Source organism: Momordica charantia, assembly GCF_013281855.1.
Source record: "Momordica charantia cultivar OHB3-1 chromosome 3 unlocalized genomic scaffold, Mcharantia_2.0 BLBB01000003.1, whole genome shotgun sequence".
NCBI classification, from domain to species: Eukaryota; Viridiplantae; Streptophyta; class Magnoliopsida; order Cucurbitales; family Cucurbitaceae; genus Momordica; species Momordica charantia.
Genome location: NW_028275161.1, coordinates 20,649,415 through 20,658,703, shown reverse-complemented (window position 1 = coordinate 20,658,703; position 9,289 = coordinate 20,649,415).

The following is a 9,289-nucleotide window of genomic DNA, read 5'->3' as shown; positions in this document are numbered from 1 at the left end:
AATATTTTATATTTAGTCTTTTATCATTTCATTTTAAACCTAGTTAAAACAAAATAAAAGACTACCCCCTAATCACATTAGAAGATATAACCTAAGGTCTAATTAATTTTAAACCCCTTTAAATTAATTAACATAGACCGTATATTTGCATGCAATTCTTTATTATAGATTTTAATTTCGATCTACCATATTTTATAACTCTTATAAAATTTAAGAAATTAAAACTATAATCATGCATTGTAAGCATACATCAATATAACAATTATATTAATGAAAGTAATGTCATGCTAAATGCAACTTTATTTCCATCTAATTAATACAACACTTATATTAATCATGAAAATAAAACATGCATTCATACATTATAACATTTATAACTCTATGATGCATGATCATACATACATACTATATATCAAACATATATATTATGCATGTAACCTATGGTGGGATTTTAAAACTATATGGCATACAATATGCAATATACTTTTAATTAAAAATATACATTCATAATGCATAAAATAATTAAATAGCAAAGTTGGACCGGTTTTTGGCACCCTAAGAAAACAAAATAATACAAAAAAAAATAAGAAAATGACTGCAACCGTCCTCGAACCACGAACCGGAGCCACGGAAACGCGTCTAAAGATTGGCTATTTCAGACAAGTGTTTGTAACCTAAAGGGTCTAGAGTATATGGATAAGGCTGGGTACCTTATCCTGGCAACACTATGGATACGGTCCACTCTGTAAAGGTTACAGACGACTCGATCTAGGTCGTTCGTGTGGAGACATGCGAGTGGGGGTATGCTATACAATGAGTTTGTATAAGACCGGACCACGAAATAACCAATCTTTTGATGTAATACCGTTAACTAATATATTGTTGTTTCTTAGGATGACCAGGCAACTCATTCTCAATCCTGAGTGAGTTATGGACTCCTACCCGTGAGGGCTCGTCCTTTGATCTGTATGGGTGAGAGTGACCCAAGTTGCCGACTCAACATTCCTACCATTTTTAGGGACGAGACCGAGTGAGGAGCTGGGAACATAACTTCACAAGATGGAATTCACTCATCTCCGACTTTAGGGGAGTAGATGAGTGTTCCCTTAAATGCTGACTCCGGGACTTGAACAAGGGGCCCCACCCTCTCATTGGCCCGAGAGGGACTTCTGATTATTGGTCGGACCATAACCGGGTTGTTCATTAGAGGAATAGTGGTATTTAAGGAGTAAGATGTAACTCAGGGGTAAAACGGTAATTTGACCCAACTTGAGTTACGAGCACTCGTGAAGGATTGACTCGTCATTAATGGTCGTATATCCATGGACACGAAAACATTCTGCAGTGAGAAGAGTGTAACTGCGGGTCTTTAGTGGAGTGACCCGTAGTTAACGAATGTTGATTAACTCGGTCAATGAGTTTGACCGATTAATCTCGTATCGTTGGAGCTACGGATCTGTAGGTCCATTAGGTCCCCTTACTAGCTCATAACAGGTATAACGAGGATCAAGTTTTTGGAAGAATTTGAACTGTTCAAATTTCTTAAGGGATTATATGTATATTGATACATTATAATATATAGTTAATTCTAAATTAAAACTATATATTATGAAAGAAATTATTTGAATGAGATTCAAATAAAATTAATATGAATATGATTCATATTAAAACTATAGGTTAAAAATTAATGCACATAAGATGTACATTAAATCTATAGGTTATACAAGAGAGAATATGGTTTAATTAAATATGAGATATTTAATTAAATGTTAAATAATTAATTGTTAATTATTTAATATTACATTTTATTAATATTAATTATTTATTAATTTGATTAATAATTATTTAATATTACATTTAATTAATTAATTATTAATTTGATTAACAATTATTTAATATATTAATTATATTAATATTAATTAATATAATTAATTATTAACTCCCCTGCATTGAGTGGTAACTCCCCACATCACTGTTTTTTCTGGGAAATTTTGCAGAAACGTTCTGCAAAAACAGAGCAATAGAAGAACTCTCATCTCTCTCAAGCTCTCTCAATACTCCCTCTCATTTTCAAAACGAGGTGCTCCCACAAGCACGGTCTCGAGACCCAAGAGGATAGCGAGGAAGACACAGTGGTGGTGTTCGGGTGGAAACCGTTGAATAAACGTTCTTCAAAGGTAATGTTTTCCTCTGTATTTTCATCTTTAACGGTTTTGATTTTGTTTCCCAAATGTCACGAACAACAGTCCGCTTCCGCTCCGGGATTCACATCCCTTCACACGGGACATTATCCATTTGTATATCAGGGGTATATCAAACATATATCTCGTATATCAGGGGTATATCAATTATATACCCAGTATATCAAATATATACCTAGTACATATACTGTCCCGGTTACACTAAAATAACCTCGGATGTTTAGTTTATTGGATTTTGGACAATGCAATGCTATGAATTCAACAACAAATTTATTGAATAAAGCTTTATTGAATATACATCTATTTTTACATAAATACAAACTACGAGTTTAGGGCAACACACCCAACAAGAGCGACATTGGGAAGATGATCCTTTGTCTTTAGACTTAGTTTCAGACTTCCCTTTTTCCTAGCCACCTGACTTCTTCTGGTCGGACCTCTTGTTCGCTCGACCCAGCTTGGTTCTAAGCAGCTCCTGCCCGTCTATAACCTTATTGGCCTTCTGCAGGACCTCAGTGAAGGTAGATGGCGCCTCCTCGCCTAATTTGACTGTCAAAGTCTTGTCGGCCAGGCTGGTAAGGAAGTAGCACATGGCCGAATCGTCGGAGCAATACGCGACTTTAAGCTGCTCCTCCTGGAAGTGAGTCACATACTCCCTCAAGGTCTCACCTTCTTTCTGTCGGATGGTGGCGAGGTGAGTGACAGTCTTTCTGTCATAATGCCGAGAAGAGAATTGGCTAATAAACTCTTTCCTCAGCTGGTTGTAGGTCGAGATTGACCTTGTTGGCAGCCTTCTGTACCAAAGCCGAGCGCTCCCCGTGAGAGCGATCTGAAAAGCTTGGCACTTAATGGCATCTGATGCCGCCTAAAAGTTCATGAGGCCTTCAAAGACCTCTACTTAGTCTTTTGGGTCCTTAGACCCGTCATAAGGCTTCATGGCGAGTGTTTTGAACTTTAGAGGAATAGGGGCCTCCAAGACATCCGAGGTGAATGACGACTCACCCATCTCGTCATTATCGAACGGGCTCTCCTTTTTCTCGCATTTAGCTTTTAGTGCCTCGACCTGCTCATCAAACATGTGTTTCATCAGGTCGAACTCTTCCCTCGTAATCACAGCCTCCGGTGTCAAAGGTGTGTACTTCGACTGGGTCTTGAGGTCGTAGTTGGAGTATCCTCAGAGCATGATGGGGAGACCCTTGGACCCCGTGAGGCTTTCCTCTTCTTGTCGACGAGGTGCTTCCTGAGATCGTGATCTCTCAGGCTATAGTCAATCCCCTCGTTATTAGTGATGGGTTTGTGATCATCGTGATGGAGGGGTGGATCTTGATCTTCCTCATCATCCGGCATGTCGTCTCCGCCTGGGACTTTGGAGGGAGATCTTGTCCGGTTGACCCGCGTCATCTCGGTGTATATTTCCTCCATGGTGCACACTCGATTGCGCATGTCATCTAACTCCCGTTGGAGGGTAGCCAGAACTTCAGAGTCCACGACTGGGGTAGCCCTTCGGGAGGTCTTTTTTGAGGTCCCACCTTGACCTCGGTTGGTTTTAGTAGGTCTTGGGTGAGCAGGAGGTAGTTCCTGATTCGTGTGGCGGGTGGATCTCCGTGGTAGGTCTCCCTCTTGTCCTGCTCGGACCTGGTCCTCGACTGCTTTGGCATCGAGTTCGCGCTGAGCGCCATTGTTACCGTTAAGACATCTCCGTTCCGTCGTATTGGCAGAGTTCGCTAGCTGCACCATCCTCGGATCACTTTTTAATTGCTGGGACGACTTGAAATGTCCTTCCCCACAGACGACGCCAAATGTTGATACAAGGATTTGCACAACGATTATTAAGCTCGAACCCGGTCCTAGCTCCGACCTGAAAGACAATGGGAAGACCTGCACAAGAGGGCAAAATCTCCGACGCTCAAGTCAGTAAGCAGCTCGGACTCAATATTAAGTTCGAGGGGAAATTTGATACCTGATGGTGAAATGAGGCCCTCTATTTATAGGTTTAGATTCTGATAGGGGTCACAACAGGCGGTTACCTTGGTCGGATTTGAGGTCGGATGTGTCGGGTTCGAACAGATCGAACTCAGACACTCTCTAAGTTACAAATTTATTGGGAGCGACTAACTTCCCAGCTCGGAAGGTTCCGTGGAGGAGCCTTGCTGACTAGCTCTTCTGGACAACCTTTTTGACAACCAATCTTCGTCCTCCACGTGGCGATCAGATATTTTATCTCCAAACACTCTGTTATGTGCTTTAAGCTTGCTCAATACATAGTATGACCAGGATTGCTCTGCTACGTGTCTTGAGCTTGCTCGATACGTAGTATGACCAGATTTGCTCTGCTATAGATTTTTATGTTGTTCGATGTCTAGTATGACTAGTTTTGCTGTGCTACACATCTTGAGGTTGCTCAATGTATAGTATGACCAGTTTTGCTCTGCTATACATCTTGGGATTACACGATGTATAGTATGACCATTTTTGCTCTGCCATGCATCTGGGATTACTCGATGCATAGTATGACCAGTCTGCTCTGTGCATAGTGAGATATTACTTTACGCCAGTATGACTAATTTCGAGTATGGATTGATGTGTTTTCCTAGCCATGACTATATCAAGATTGATAAAAAAAGAGAGTATTGAAGTTGTAGACAATACTAAAGCTGTAATATCTGATATTACAAACACCATCAACACTTGATTTTTCCGGAAAATAGGATTGCCTTCCTTGTCATCATTGCCTCCTGGAAATGTGATCGCCGCCACAAAAACTACTGTTGCAATGCAATGAGGGTTGCAGATCTACCTGAGGAAGGGCTTGGCATGAAGACAACCCTGGCATTGTCTATTTTTTTAGTCCTTAAACCTGCCTCCAATTTATGGAATCGAACCTCAGCGCCTAACAAATTTTGTTCAACCTATTTTTGTTTTAAAAAATATTCTCAGTTTATCGGCTTTTTTTCTCTAATATATTCAATTTTTCCCGTTTTTTTCTTAAATATATTCAGTTTTCAACCTTTTTTTTTAAAGTATATTTACAATTTCAGACTATTTTTGTTTTTAAAAATATATTTTTGTGAAAAAGAAATATATTTTTATTTAAAATATTAATTAGTCGCTTAAATTAATGAGTTTGTTATATAAATTTGTTATTTAGTTTGACTCCTTATGTGTAGTCATGTACCTTCTACAAGTTGTTAATTAATTTGTTTAGGTTGTTATTTAGTTTCAATTTGTATCACGTGCCTTATTATAAATAGCTCATGTATCCTTCAATCAAAATACAGAAGTTACTCACACTTTGCTTGAGTTGTTTTATGGTATCAGAGACCGTCCTTGCGTTTTTTTTCTCCACCATGTCTTCCTCGAGTGCAACCCTTCTTCTCTTGTTAACTCTTCTATAACTTCTTCTCCTTTGTTCCTGCTTTCGAATATTTGTAATCTTGTTCCAATCCGTCTTGATGCCACCAATTTCGTGCTATGGAGGTTTCAAATTACTCCAATCCTTAAAGTACACTCACTTTTTTGTCATGTTGACGGTTCGATCCCGGCTCCAGAAAAGTTCGTTCGTGGTTCTGATAATTCCATCACAAATCAAGTTAGTCATAAATTTATTAATTGGAGTACTCGTGATCAGACTCTTATCACTTTGATAAATGCTACGCTTTCTCCTTCAGTCATTGGGAATGTGGTTAATTGGAACAACTTCATCTTGTGAGTTGTGGACGTCTCTCGAAAAGCAATATGCTTCTCATTCTTGTTCCAACATCCTTGAGTTGCGATCCGAGTTGTACACAATCAAGAAACTACCTTCTGAATCAATCGAGATGTATATTCGACGAATCAAAGATATTGTCGATAAACTTGTTGCATCTCATTTCAAATTGATGATGAGGAAAACTTGATCCACATTCTCAATGGGCTTACATATGATTTTAATGATTTTCGCACATCAATTCGCACTCGGAAGGATCTTCTCACTCTTGAGGAACTTCATGTGATGTTCAAAAGAATGAACTCTTGCTCAACGGGCTAAGATTTTGCTCAACGGGCTAAGATTTCTGATCTTATTCCTACTGCGATGGCTGCTTTTCGAGGCCATCAGAATTTTAGAGGTGGACACTTTAATCGAGGTCGTGGTAACTATCCAAGTACCCGTGGAAACAATGGCGGTAAAGGTAAGTATCCAAATTCTAATTCCTTCAGGCGAGGTAATTCTCAACCCTTTATTTCTGGGTGAACTGGTCATGGTTCACCTAATGGTAACTCTCTTCAAGGGGGACGATGTTTTCTGTCAAATTTGTAACAAGCTTGGTCACACTGCTCTTGATTATTATAACAGGATGAACTTCTCCTATCAAGGTCGTCATCCTCCGACTCAATTGGCTGCAACAGTAGATGCTATGTCTAATGGTTCTTCTACTAAATCTCCTTCCTTTTGGTTGACAGATGGTGGGTGTAATCAAACGGGTTGACTAATTTGAATCTTATGAATAATTATAATGGTGAGGAAGACACAGTTGCTATTGGAAATTGGCAAGCTATGGCAGTTACTAATACTAGCAGTGGTATTCTTCATATTTCTTCCTATGACTTTCACCTTTCCAATAATATCCTTCATTCTCCCACCGTTGCCTCAAATTCGCAATTTGTTTATCAATGTTGTCATGATAACAAATCGATCTGACCGACTAAAACCGACTGAATTGATGTCGGTCGGTCGATTTGATGAATAAATTGGTCAGAGTTGATTTTTTAATTACCGACATTCTTTAAAATTATTTTTTATCTTTATTCAAATTTATTACCTATTCCTTCAATCTCTTTTATTTCTCTTTTCGTTTCCTTATCCTTCATCCTTCACCTTGCCGCCAGAAACTTTCTTTTTCATCTTCGTCTTCCAGCCTTCTCATTCTTCTTCCTAATCTTCTTCTTCATTTTTATTTTTTCTGTCTCTAGAATCGCACAGAAACTTGCCTACATGTCTCCCTCCACTTCTTTTTCTTATGTGCAGAAGCCCCACCGTCGCTTCTCCACCGTCACTCAAGCATCTTAAAAAAAAGTACTACAGAAACCGACCGACCGAACCGACTAGTGGTCAGGAAAGTCGATTTCCATGATAGGAAACAGACTAGGTCAGTTTTCGACATCGGAGACAGCAAAAAACCGATCCTGACCGACTGATGCTCACCCCTAACCGGAAGATCTTGTACCAAGGCAAGAGTGGAAATGACTTATATCCCATTCCATGTTCCTTGGCTTTATCAACTGCGTCATCCAATAATTATGCCTTATTTGCAAATAAGGAGCCTATTCTTTGGCACTGGTTCTTACTCTACTTGCAAGTGTACTAGTTGTCTAAAGGCTAAAATGTCAGAACTCACTTTTCCTTTGTGTCAATCATTCTCTACTTTCCCTCGTGCATAGTGATGTATTGGGGCCTTTGCCTGTGATCTCACTAGCTGGTTTTCGATATTATGTTAGTTTTGTCGACAATTTTAGCAAATTTACTTGGATCTTTCCTATGACTTATAAATCTGATGTTAGTCATATCATTAAAAAATTTGTTCCTTTTGTTGAAAATCTTTTATCTACTAAATTAAAAAAATTTCGAACTGATAGGGGTAGAGAATTTGTCTACTCTTCTGTCTCTTTGCTTTTTGAATCTAAGGGAGTGTTATATAAAAAATATTATCCATACACTCTTGAGCAAAATGGAGTCGCTGAGCGTAAGCATCGCCATATAGTTGAAACAACATTGTCATTGCTTTTTCATTCTTCTGTCCCCCTAACCTTTTGGTTTCATGCATTTTCTATTGCTATATTTCTTATCAATCGCATGCCTACTACTTTATTGAACTTTATGTCACAATTTGAAAAACTCTTTTGGGTACACTTTTGATTTACTACATTTAAAAGTTTTTGGGTGTACATGTTATCCCTGGTTAAAATCCTACAACGACCACAAACTTGAACCCAAAACTTCTTTAACATGTTTTTCTTGGTTATACACTTGATAATAAAAATTATCTTTGCTATGATTTAGAAACAAAGAAGACCATTTTATCTCAATATGTTACCTTCCATGAAACTATTTTCCCTTTTGCTAACTTTTCCAATTCTTCTTATTCTCCTTTTTATCCTTCTTATAACTCATCACTTTTGCTTTCCCAATTGATTCATATGTCTTCGCCTCCCATTCCTCAATAGAGGCTCATATTTCTCACCCTTCCAATCCTCCTCAACAACCTAATGACTCTTTAGCTCCCATTATCACACCTTCTATTATACCTTCTATTATACCTTCTCCACCACTTGATCCTTCTCAACACACTTTCTTCAATACCTCTGTCAGCAGCATATCTAACACCCATCCCATGCAAACGCGTTCCAAGTTTGACATTTCTAAAAAGAAGGCATTTCACTCATTTGTTGCTTCGGATGTTCCCAGTGATCTTGCCTCCTATTCTGTTGCATCCAAGTATCCTGAGTGGCGTGCAGCCATGGCAGAAGAGTTTGCCGCTCTTCAAGAGCAAGGTACATGGTTGTTTGTTGCACAGACTGATGGCATGAATGTCGTTGGATGTAAGTGGATCTTTCGCACCAAATATCATCTTGATGGCACAATTGCTCGGTATAAAGCATGTTTGGTTGCTAAAGAGTATCACCATGTTGAAGGATTTGACTTCGATGAGACATTTAGTCCTGTTATCAAAAAGCCAACTATTCGTATTATTTTAACTCTTACTGCCACTTTTGGTTGGAGTTTAACTCAATTGGATGTTAAGAATGCTTTTCTACATGGTCATTTGAAGGAAGAGATTTACATATCTCAACCACCCGATTTTATTGATTAGTCTTGTTCTTCTCATATTTGTAAGCTACACATAAGTTTGTATGACCTTAAGCAGGTTCCTCAGGCATGGTTTTGTTTTATGTGGACAACATCATTGTTACAGGCCATGATAATGCTTATATGCAAACTTTGAAGAATGATTTAGTTACTGAATTTCAAATTTCCGATCTTGGTGAACTTAAATACTTTCTTGGTTTGGAAATTCACAAACATTCTTCTGGACTATTTGTGAACCAAGCTA